Source organism: Megalobrama amblycephala, linkage group LG2 (assembly GCF_018812025.1).
Source record: "Megalobrama amblycephala isolate DHTTF-2021 linkage group LG2, ASM1881202v1, whole genome shotgun sequence".
Lineage (NCBI taxonomy): Eukaryota > Metazoa > Chordata > Actinopteri > Cypriniformes > Xenocyprididae > Megalobrama > Megalobrama amblycephala.
In genome coordinates this window covers 60,466,539-60,478,433 of record NC_063045.1, presented here as the reverse complement: position 1 = coordinate 60,478,433, position 11,895 = coordinate 60,466,539, and the positions used below count along the sequence as shown (strand labels likewise).

The 11,895-nt window shown below is 33.6% G+C and overlaps 1 long non-coding RNA gene across 1 annotated transcript; it reads left to right on the top strand.

Annotated features, from left to right (window-relative positions):
- The first annotated feature begins 4,184 nt into the window (after positions 1-4,184).
- Positions 4,185-11,064, top strand: LOC125262994. Its single transcript, XR_007183673.1, has 2 exons — positions 4,185-5,556; positions 10,718-11,064. It is a non-coding gene; the product is annotated as an uncharacterized LOC125262994 (long non-coding RNA).
- Positions 11,065-11,895: the final 831 nt, after the last annotated feature.

Genomic DNA, 11,895 nt, shown 5'->3' with positions numbered 1-11,895 from the left:
ATTATAATGTACATTTTAAATACATTTATAATGCATCATACATGAAAGCGTTACCAATTTTGTTGAAATAAAACAAATACTATTTCAGTTTTTCTATTTCAAAATGTCACATTTAGCCTAATTCATTGTATTTGCAGGTGCAAATAGGAATTAAAAGTGCAATGCATTCTGGGACTGCTCTCGATGGTCCTCGCTGCATTAACTGTCGGTATGGAAAGTCTCTATCTTATGGGCGTAATGAGTAAACACGTGTCTGCAGCGTCTGCTGACACCATGGAGATCATGCACTGACTATTATCTGCAGCCGTTCCCATGAGACGCACGTACGGCCTTCGGTTCACATTTCTCGTTGAGCATGTTACCTGCAGGTTTGGAAGACTTTAACCTGATTCATGATGAGGAAATACCATGATCATGCATCATTTTCTCCCAGAACAATCAGATTCATCTGAAGATACAATAGCAATAAATGTTTTATTCATGCAACTGCTACATGGAGACATTTGACAGAAGAGCTGCCATATGTCTAAACCCAAGCGTGCCACACGAGTCCTGAAAAGTGAAGCCAAAGCGTCTCGACCGCCCCCAGGTGGCTGGTTCCAGTATAGGTCATAAACCCCGCCCTCTCCATGTAATGTAATGGGACGTGAGACAAATTAAACAGTCAAATTACACATCAAATATTTTTTCTGTCAAGATGGTTTCTGTCATTTTAGGCAGTTTTTATCATGCTGATGTAAGACTCAAGATGTCAAGATGTCAGCTTTAAGAGATGATTGTTCATTTTTGGTTATGTATTTACAGTTATTTTATCCAGTTCTTATGAGAATAACACAACCAGACATGATTTGTTCATATTTATTTATAATTTTAAATAAATAAATCAATGTAATAATATTTGATATTATATTTAATAGGCTACTTAATGTTTAAATATTAACTAGTATTTAATAAAATGTATAAATGTATTTTATTTATAAATTTAAATAAATAAATCAATGTAATAATATTTGATATTTTATTTAATAGGCTACTTAATGTTTAAATATTAACTAGTATTTAATAATATTTATACATGTATTTTATTTATAATTTTAAATAAATAAATCAATGCAATAATATTTGATATTATATTTAATAGGCTACTTAATGTTTAAATATTAACTAGTATTTAATAAAATTTATAAATGTATTTTATTCATAATTTTAAATAAATAAATCAATGCAATAATATTTGATATTATATTTAATAGGCTACTTAATGTTTAAATATTAACTAGTATTTAATAATATTTATAAATAAAATACGTTTATAATTTTAAATAGATAAATCAATGTAATAATATTTGATATTATATTTAATAGGCTACTTAATGTTTAAACATTAACTAGTATTTAATAATATTTATAAATGCATTTTATTTATAATTATAAATAAATAAATCAGTGTAATAATATTTGATTTTATATTCAATAGGCTACTTATTGTTTAAACATTAACTAGTATTTAATAATATTTATAAATGTATTTTATTTATAATTTTAAATAAATAAATAAATGTAATAATATTTGATATTATATTTAATAGGCTACTTAATGTTTAAATATGAACTAGTATTTAATAATATTTATAAACGTATTTTTAAAATATTTTTTAAAATGTAAATATATATGATTTATTTAACATGTATTAATTTCTTCTTTTATATAAATTAAAATAATTTATTGAACACTATTCAATAATATTTAAAATCTCTTTTTGTTCCTCACTCAAGCAGTATATTAAGACCATGCTGTGCAGAATACACTTTTGAACAGGGCAAAAACCTTAAAAACAATATCTAAGTATGAATTTAAGTGCAAAATATAACAAACTGCAATGCAAATGTTCTCCACCAGCTGGCGCTCTTGCTGTACACATGCTAGTTGACCCCACAAAAGACTTCTACACTTTCATTTAATTCATCATATCTAATTATATTACAATTTTACATGCTATCAATGCATATGTATCTGTCTATCCACTGAATAAATAATGTATATAATTTAGAAATATAGAAAAGCATATGATGCAATGAATCATACGACAAATAGAGAGAACATTTAAACCTATATACGCTGATATCAGTGATATCTAACTACATTAGACTTTGAAATCAATGTATTATTATGCTAAATCTACCTATATATGAATGTAAACATGATGAAATAGAAACGTCAAATATAAACAGGATCTATAAACATGATCACTCCTCATTGTTATCCAGAATAGTGACAGGATAACCAGCACACACAAAAACACAAACCGGATGGTGATGTTAAACTAGTCAGCATGAACACTTCCTGCCCACAGCGAACGACGCGCATTTAGAGGAACTGCTCCAGAATAGCACAGAATGTGCCTTTGAATCGCACCAGTCGTATCAGTACAACTGTGTCCGGAAAAGGCCAGAAGATTTGTAATCACCCAGTTTCCACAGACCTCGTGTTACTGCGACTGGCCGTAATATTCAAACATGAGCTACAGGAGCCATTAATGACTTTATAGGGCTGTCAGAGTCAGTGCGTCTCCTCTAGTGAGGGTCGGAGAGGCCAAACAGGTGTGTGTACGTGTGTGTGTGTGTGTGTGTGATGATTGAAAACCACAGAGCAGCAGAAAGCTGAGGGAATAGAAATTATAATTAAAGTCAACGGGGGATGACAGGCCTTAAGCTCGCCGGAGTTAAAGGTCTTATTGGAGCTGGCTAACCGGAATCATAATAATTCGCAAATCCACCTCACTACGGATTCTTCTACCGTCTGAGACGAGCCCTAATGAATAATGGAGGAGATCACCAGCACCATCTCTCTCTCTCTCTCTCTCTCTCTGCCAACATGCTGCATTCATATATTATACAAAAATACCAGCACTCAAAGTCTTACAAAACTGATGAAGATCATGTGCAAAACCATAAAAGCCACTTCATAAACAAGAAAAATACATCTCACCATCTACTTACTCTGTGTAAACAACTTAGAGATCTAATTCATACAAAACAAACAATATGCATATCATATTCACATTATTTCATTAGTGGTGATTGCCTAACTAACCCGCCTGAGGTTGAATTCTACTCTGTATCCTGTTCAATTTACAGTAAAACTGTAGTTGCCATAAAAAAATTCACCATAAAGTAAAAATGTTTGTATCTTTTAACCGTATATTTCATTAATACATCTTGAATAACAAAATCTGCTTTTTATTTTAAACTATACTGATAACCACTATAATAAACTTGCAAAAAACAAAAATGTGACCGTATTTTTAAACGTATAATGCAATGTTAAACCAGATTTTCCCCATATATAGCAAGGTAACTACTTAATAAGGATGCAACAATATAAAAATTCTGGCCGATACCGATAATTCTTTATATTTGAAAGCTGATAACTGATATATATTGGCTTATAAACCTGAATCAATTTTTATGTAATTTTTGAGAGCCTGATTACAAAAACAAAAGTCTTTCTAACCATTAAAAGCCATATCCCAAATCAACATATATCGGCCGATACCGATAATTCTTTATATTTGAAAGCCGATAACCAATATATTGGCTGATAAATCTAAATCCAAATTTTTATAAAATTTTTGAGAGCCTGATTACAAAAACAAAAGTTTTTCTCACCATTAAAAGTCATATCCCAAATCAACATATCGGCCGATACCGATAACCGATAATTATTTATATATGAAAGCCGATAACTAATATATTGGCTGATAAATCTAAATCCAAATTTTTCAACAATTTTTGAGAGCCTGATTACAAAAACAAAAGTTTTTCTCACCATTAAAAGTCATATCCCAAATCAACATAGATCGGCCGATACCGATAACCGATAATTATTTATATATGAAAGCCGATAACCAATATATTGGCTGATAAATCTAAATCCAAATTTTTATACAATTTTTGAGAGCCTGATTACAAAAACAAAAATCTCACCATTAAAATTCATGTCCCAAACACAAAATTATAATGTTCTCATTATAATTTTATGTAGCCGATATGACAGACTTGCGCTGTATATGTTGCACTTAACTGTATTTTCCTTTTTGAAGTGATTTTCAATCATATTTCAAGCAATTCAAAACCATCATGGCGGACAGTACACATCTGAAGTGTCTCTGCTGAAGGAAATATTTCATTATTTATCGACTTTAATATATCGGCCAACTTTTCTTATCGTGCCGATAACGATAACATTAAAAATCAACATGTATCGGCCGATACCGATATGGCGGCCAATATATCGTGCATTCCTACTAATTGCAGTAAAAATATGGTAATTAATAGTTTTTTACTTGCCATATCCATTAATTTGACAGTATTTTTCAGAGTTTATCATTAGATTGTGCATAAAATATGGCCAGTATAAAGATGATGCACATGGTCATACTAAAATAATACAATAAACATTCACTAAATAACAGAAAATATAACACAAACCCCCATAATGCACATTATTGATAACAAAAATATACGAGGAAAAAATATGTGATGTCACGTAGGGACATCTGAAAATGTCATTTTACTTTTTTCACCATAAACGATATGGTAATTAATTATTTTTACTGGCAAAAACCATACTTACATCATTTTACAGTAAAATTATATATAATGCATTTACAGTTTTCACTGTTGTGGCAAGGTAACTTGTTAACAGATTTTTACTGTAGCATTTTTACAATTTTCTGTAAAAATTACTAACATTATTATTATTTTACAGTGTACAAGCCAAGTTGTGTTGAAAATGGACAAAGCCAGAATTTTGGTTGTTTCAACCCAATGGCTGGGTTAAATGTTTGCCTAATGTGCTGGGCAGTTTTATTTAAAACCTAACTATTGTTTTAAAATGACTATATGGACTAAATGACTATACAAATCAGACAAATAATTAGAGGCAAATATAATAATCAAAAGGTGAACATTTATTAATAAGCAATTTAATACGTTTATTGTTTAAATATTATTCATTAAACTTATTAATAAATGTTCATTCATTTCATTTTAAGCAAGTAATACAGTAATTTTTAAACAATAGCTGAGTTAAATAAAACTACCCAGCAGGCTGGGTCAAACATTTAACCCAACTGCTAGGTTTGTCCATTTTCAACCCAACTTGTTTTTAACTTGATTGCTTTTAACCCAACTTGATTGTTTTTAACCCAGCATTTTTCAAAGTGTAGTCTATTTTGATTGTCTTTTACATTTACATTCATTCATTTAACAGACACGTTTATCCAAAGCGACTTACACTGCATTCAACATACACACTATTAACTTTAGCCATTATGCAACCACACAGATCACCCTAGCAACACCCTAGCAACTGCACCACAACAACACCAGAGCAGCGAGTTATGAATGGGCAGACACCGCTCATATTTTCTTCAGAAAATGCAAAGCTAGTTATTTGATATTCAAGGCTCATCAGACTGATTCAAACCTGTCGTCGAGTGGCAGCGAGTCCTGGAAGATTCTTGGCTGCTGTCTGGATAACTAACGGACGAGGTCAGACATGTTTGACATTCACAGCAGAGCGGCGAAAACTAAATTAGATCACATTAGCTGAGATTTCTACTACAGCCAATTTAGCAAAGTTTCACAGAGATTGCTAATGCAAATATACCCCTCGACCCCCGCCGTCCAGAAGCGCTGAAGATTAAACTGTCGCTTAATCACCATCCGCACGATGACCCTGCTAATATTCCATGGACGTATTAAAAGTTAGGCTGATTGCTTTGTGGACGAGGAGAAAGAGTTGTTTGTACTGCGCTGCTTTTGTTGCTCGTGCTTTATCATTACCAGGACCATAGTAAAGTAAGGAGGGTTATTTATCTGTCAGGTTCGCCATGTTTTGCGTAGTTACTCCACGCTGACTTTTTCAGGCAGATAATTTGTGCAATCACGAGCGGTTGTGATTTTCTCCTTACCACTGATTAAAAGTAACAGCCAATGCAATATGCTGATGCCAGCAGTTCTTAACAATCACATTAGCATTGCCATTACCCAGAGTAGGATGAAACACACACACACACACGCACACAGACTATTCTTTATCTCATTACATATAAATACTAATTCAGCACTTATGCCCTGTATGAAGAACAGGAGACGGAACACAGAACTCAGATCATTTATAATTCAGATCAGCAGAAATTATCAAACTGTATTTGTTAAAACCAAATTTTCACATTTTTAGAAGAAAATCAGTAACCCTAATAAGAGCAATTGTAATAGTGATGCTTGTGTTTGCAAACCACACCTGTTTGAGGATTGCAATATGGTTATTCTTAAGTACCAAACCAGACACTAATTAGAGTAAAATATACATATATATAGGCTATATGCATAAACAGAAACGAAAATCTGATGCACGTCATGTTAGTTTTATCCTGTGCTCAAAATTAAGTTGAGCACATGATAAAATGCCCTTCTAGCTCAATATACCTCAGTTAATTACACTAAACATGTATTGTGCCAAAAAAAAAAATAGTGCAGCAGTCGAGTTCTGTACGTAAAAATTCCATTCATTTTCGTGGGAATTTATGAGCCCCGCACATGACATGCAGGAAAAAAAAGTACGCTAAATCATGCGCACGATTTATAAATCGAGGGAATAAATTAGTAAATCGTGCACACGATTTAGCAAATTAAGGGAATGTAATAGTAAATCGTCCGTGCATTTTAGCAAATCGAGGGAATGAAATAGTAAATCGTCCAGACACTTTAGCAAATTGAGGGAACGAACTAGTAAATCGCGCACACGCTTTAGCAAATCGAGGGAACGAAACAGTAAATTGTGCGCACGATTTAGCAAATCGAGGGAACGAAATAGTAAATCGTGTGCACGATTTAGCAAATCAAGGGAACGAAATAGTGCATCATGTGCACGCTTTAGCAAATCAAGGGAACAAAACAGTAAATCGTCCACATGCTTTAGCAAATCGAGGGATGAAATAGTAAATCGTGTGCACGATTTAGCAAATCGAGGGAACAAAATAGTAAATTGTCCAGACGCTAAATCGTGTTCAAGATTTAGCAAATCGAGAGAACAAAATAGTAAATTGTGCACACGATATAGCAAACCGAGGGAACGAAATAGTAAATGGCGTGCACGATTTAGCAAATCGAGGGATAAAATAGTAAATTGTGTGCACGATTTAGCAAATCGAGGGAACAAAATAGTAAATTGTCCAGACGCTAAATCGTGTGCAAGATTTAGCAAATCGAGAGAACAAAATAGTAAATTGTGCGCACGATATAGCAAATCGAGGGAACGAAATAGTAAATGGCATGCACGATTTAGCAAATCGAGGGATAAAATAGTAAATTGTGTGCACGATTTAGCAAATCGAGGGAACAAAATAGTAAATTGTCCAGACGCTAAATCGTGTGCAAGATTTAGCAAATCGAGAGAACAAAATAGTAAATTGTGCGCACGATATAGCAAATCGAGGGAACGAAATAGTAAATGGCGTGCACGATTTAGCAAATCGAGGGATAAAATAGTAAATTGTGTGCACGATTTAGCAAATCGAGGGAACAAAATAGTAAATTGTCCAGACGCTAAATCGTGTGCAAGATTTAGCAAATCGAGAGAACAAAAAAGTAAATTGTGCGCACGATATAGCAAATCGAGGGAACGAAATAGTAAATGGCGTGCACGATTTAGCAAATCGAGGGATAAAATAGTAAATTGTGTGCACGATTTAGCAAATCGAGGGAACAAAATAGTAAATTGTCCAGACGCTAAATCGTGTGCAAGATTTAGCAAATCGAGAGAACAAAAAAGTAAATTGTGCGCACGATATAGCAAATCGAGGGAACGAAATAGTAAATGGCGTGCACGATTTAGCAAATCGAGGGATAAAATAGTAAATTGTGTGCACGATTTAGCAAATCGAGGGAACAAAATAGTAAATTGTGCGCACGATATAGCAAATCGAGGGAACGAAATAGTAAATTGTGCGCACGATATAGCAAATCGAGGGAACGAAATAGTAAATGGCGTGCACGATTTAGCAAATCGAGGGATAAAATAGTAAATTGTGTGCACGATTTAGCAAATCGAGGGAACAAAATAGTAAATTGTCCAGACGCTAAATCGTGTGCAAGATTTAGCAAATCGAGAGAACAAAATAGTAAATTGTGCGCACGATATAGCAAATCGAGGGAACGAAATAGTACATCATGTGCACGCTTTAGCAAATCAAGGGAACAAAATAGTAAATCGTCCACACGCTTTAGCAAATCGAGGGATAAAATAGTAAATCGTGTGCACGATATAGCAAATCGAGGGAACAAAATAGTAAATTGTCCAGACGCTAAATCGTGTGCAAGATTTAGCAAATCGAGGGAACAAAATAGTAAATTGTCCAGACGCTAAATCGTGTGCAAGATTTAGCAAATCGAGAGAACAAAATAGTAAATTGTGCACACGATATAGCAAATCGAGGGAACGAAATAGTAAATGGCGTGCACGATTTAGCAAATCGAGGGATAAAATAGTAAATTGTGTGCACGATTTAGCAAATCGAGGGAACAAAATAGTAAATTGTCCAGACGCTAAATCGTGTGCAAGATTTAGCAAATCGAGAGAACAAAATAGTAAATTGTGCGCACGATATAGCAAATCGAGGGAACGAAATAGTAAATGGCGTGCACGATTTAGCAAATCGAGGGATAAAATAGTAAATTGTGTGCACGATTTAGCAAATCGAGGGAACAAAATAGTAAATTGTGTGCACGATATAGCAAATCGAGGGAACAAAATAGTAAATTGTGCGCACGATATAGCAAATCGAGGGAACGAAATAGTAAATTGTGCGCACGATATAGCAAATCGAGGGAACGAAATAGTAAATTGTGCGCACGATATAGCAAATCGAGGGAACAAAATAGTAAATTGTGCGCACGATATAGCAAATCGAGGGAACGAAATAGTAAATTGTGCGCACGATATAGCAAATCGAGGGAACAAAATAGTAAATTGTGCGCACGATATAGCAAATCGAGGGAACGAAATAGTAAATTGTGCGCACGATATAGCAAATCGAGGGAACGAAATAGTAAATGGCGTGCACGATTTAGCAAATCGAGGGATAAAATAGTAAATTGTGTGCACGATTTAGCAAATCGAGGGAACAAAATAGTAAATTGTCCAGACGCTAAATCGTGTGCAAGATTTAGCAAATCGAGAGAACAAAATAGTAAATTGTGCGCACGATATAGCAAATCGAGGGAACGAAATAGTAAATTGTGCGCACGATATAGCAAATCGAGGGAACGAAATAGTAAATTGTGCGCACGATATAGCAAATCGAGGGAACAAAATAGTAAATTGTGCGCACGATATAGCAAATCGAGGGAACGAAATAGTAAATTGTGCGCACGATATAGCAAATCGAGGGAACAAAATAGTAAATTGTGCGCACGATATATAGCAAATCGAGGGAACGAAATAGTAAATTGTGCGCACGATATAGCAAATCGAGGGAACGAAATAGTAAATGGCGTGCACGATTTAGCAAATCGAGGGATAAAATAGTAAATTGTGTGCACGATTTAGCAAATCGAGGGAACAAAATAGTAAATTGTCCAGACGCTAAATCGTGTGCAAGATTTAGCAAATCAAGAGAATGAAATAGTAAATGGCGTGCACGATTTAGCAAATCGAGGGATAAAATAGTAAATTGTGTGCACGATTTAGCAAATCGAGGGAACAAAATAGTAAATTGTCCAGACGCTAAATCGTGTGCAAGATTTAGCAAATCGAGAGAACAAAATAGTAAATTGTGCGCACGATATAGCAAATCGAGGGAACGAAATAGTACATCATGTGCACGCTTTAGCAAATCAAGGGAACAAAACAGTAAATCGTCCACACGCTTTAGCAAATCGAGGGATAAAATAGTAAATCGTGTGCACGATATAGCAAATCGAGAGAACGAAATAGTAAATGGCGTGCACGATTTAGCAAATCGAGGAAACGAAATAGTAAATTGTCCACACGATTTAGCAAGTGAAGGGAACAAAATAATAAATCGTCTGTGCGATTTAGCAAATCGAGGGAACGAAATAGTAAATTGTGTGCACTTTCTCCCCCATCCCCCCCTTTTCATGTCATGTGTGGGGCTCCATAGAAATTGATTTTTAACAGTAACTTACAAACCTTTAAAGACAGACGTACTGTGAGCTACGAGGTTGTTAATCGATGGTAGATGCTTTTATCAAAGCCATCAGTTCTTATTTCAACTATTTTTTTTTAAACAATCATGTTTAACAGAGGACTTCCTGTTGAAAAACTACATTACCCATGATTCTACAAAGAAATCTTCCATGAAACACTTATGTGAGAATCAATCTTAAATATTTGCGTATATATGCATATTTTGGAATAAAAGTAAAATAAATGGTTTTCTGTCAACATCTTTAGTCAATAGTTTTATAATTTGATCATGCTGTATGCAATGCTTCATGGGATTGTAGTTCTTTGTCTTTTTGTCTGATTTTCAAATAGTTTTTCACCTCAAATCAAAGTTTGGAATGTTGTGATTGACCCCTCCCCCCACCCCCTAGTGTCAAAAAACTGAACTGCAAAAATAATGAGTGTTGTCAAAAAGGTTTCCTGGCAGCATTTCAACAGGAATGACACAAAATATTCCCACAGATCCAGGCCTTTATCTCTGTGGTGTGAATGTAGAAGCGTGACCAGCAGCTTTCAAAGGGTTCAGAGATCGGAGGGACGTCATCGTTTTCATGAGCTGCTGAACTCTGCGCTCTACCTGCAAGATTAAAACACGCCATTGTTTAACATTCCAGAAAGAAGCACCTGAAGAGAGAAGCGGGGAGATGAGTTGAGTGGAATCTATTTCCATAATTCTGCCGTGCCTGTCTGCCGGTGAGACCTCAGGTGGTTCATCGGTTGCCCCGGCCAGACCCTATCAATGCGAGGGGCGATCTCATCCTTTCTGCATCTTTTCTCATCACAGCTTGATTAAATGGGCTTCAAATATGCCTCCGGAATAACAAATGTGCAATTCCCTCAGCGCTCGCTCACAGTCCTGCCCGTGAAATGCACACACACACACACACACACACGCACACATACATACACACAGAGGAGCCTTTTCTCATGACCACATGCTTGGCTTTACAGTCCTAACATACATTTTTTTGAAATGAGATTTTTGTTAAGGCCAGTAAAGATGCATGTTTTATTCCATAAGCAGTATTTGCCAAGCCAAGCGTCACTATTACTATACTCATACTGTAAGAGAATTAAACAAAGCCCTAAACCTAAATAATACACTTTGACACGCAAGTTAACATAGCAACATGCTAAAAACCTCTCAAAACATTTTAGCAACATCCACAACACCTGATCATCATTAGTGGGGGTAAACAACACTCAGTTTTCTAAGAAAATATTTATTGTATAATACATATTTTTATTATTTATTTATTATTATTTATATTTTAATACCAATTAAAAATATTTATTTTTATAATACATCTTTATTATTTAATTATTTACATTTTTTATATATATATATATATATATATATATATATATATATATATATATATATATATATATATATATATATATATATATATATAATTAAAAATATCTATTATTTTGTAGTATTTTTTATTTTATATTATATTTTTATATAATATAAAATAATATTATATAAATATTATTATTTATTATATTTTACTATAAAATAAATAAAATAATTTAAAAATGTAATTTTTATAATACATTTTTATTTGTTAGTAATTATTTATATTTATTTATATTTTTTATTTATATTTATTATAAATGTATTATATTTAATTTAA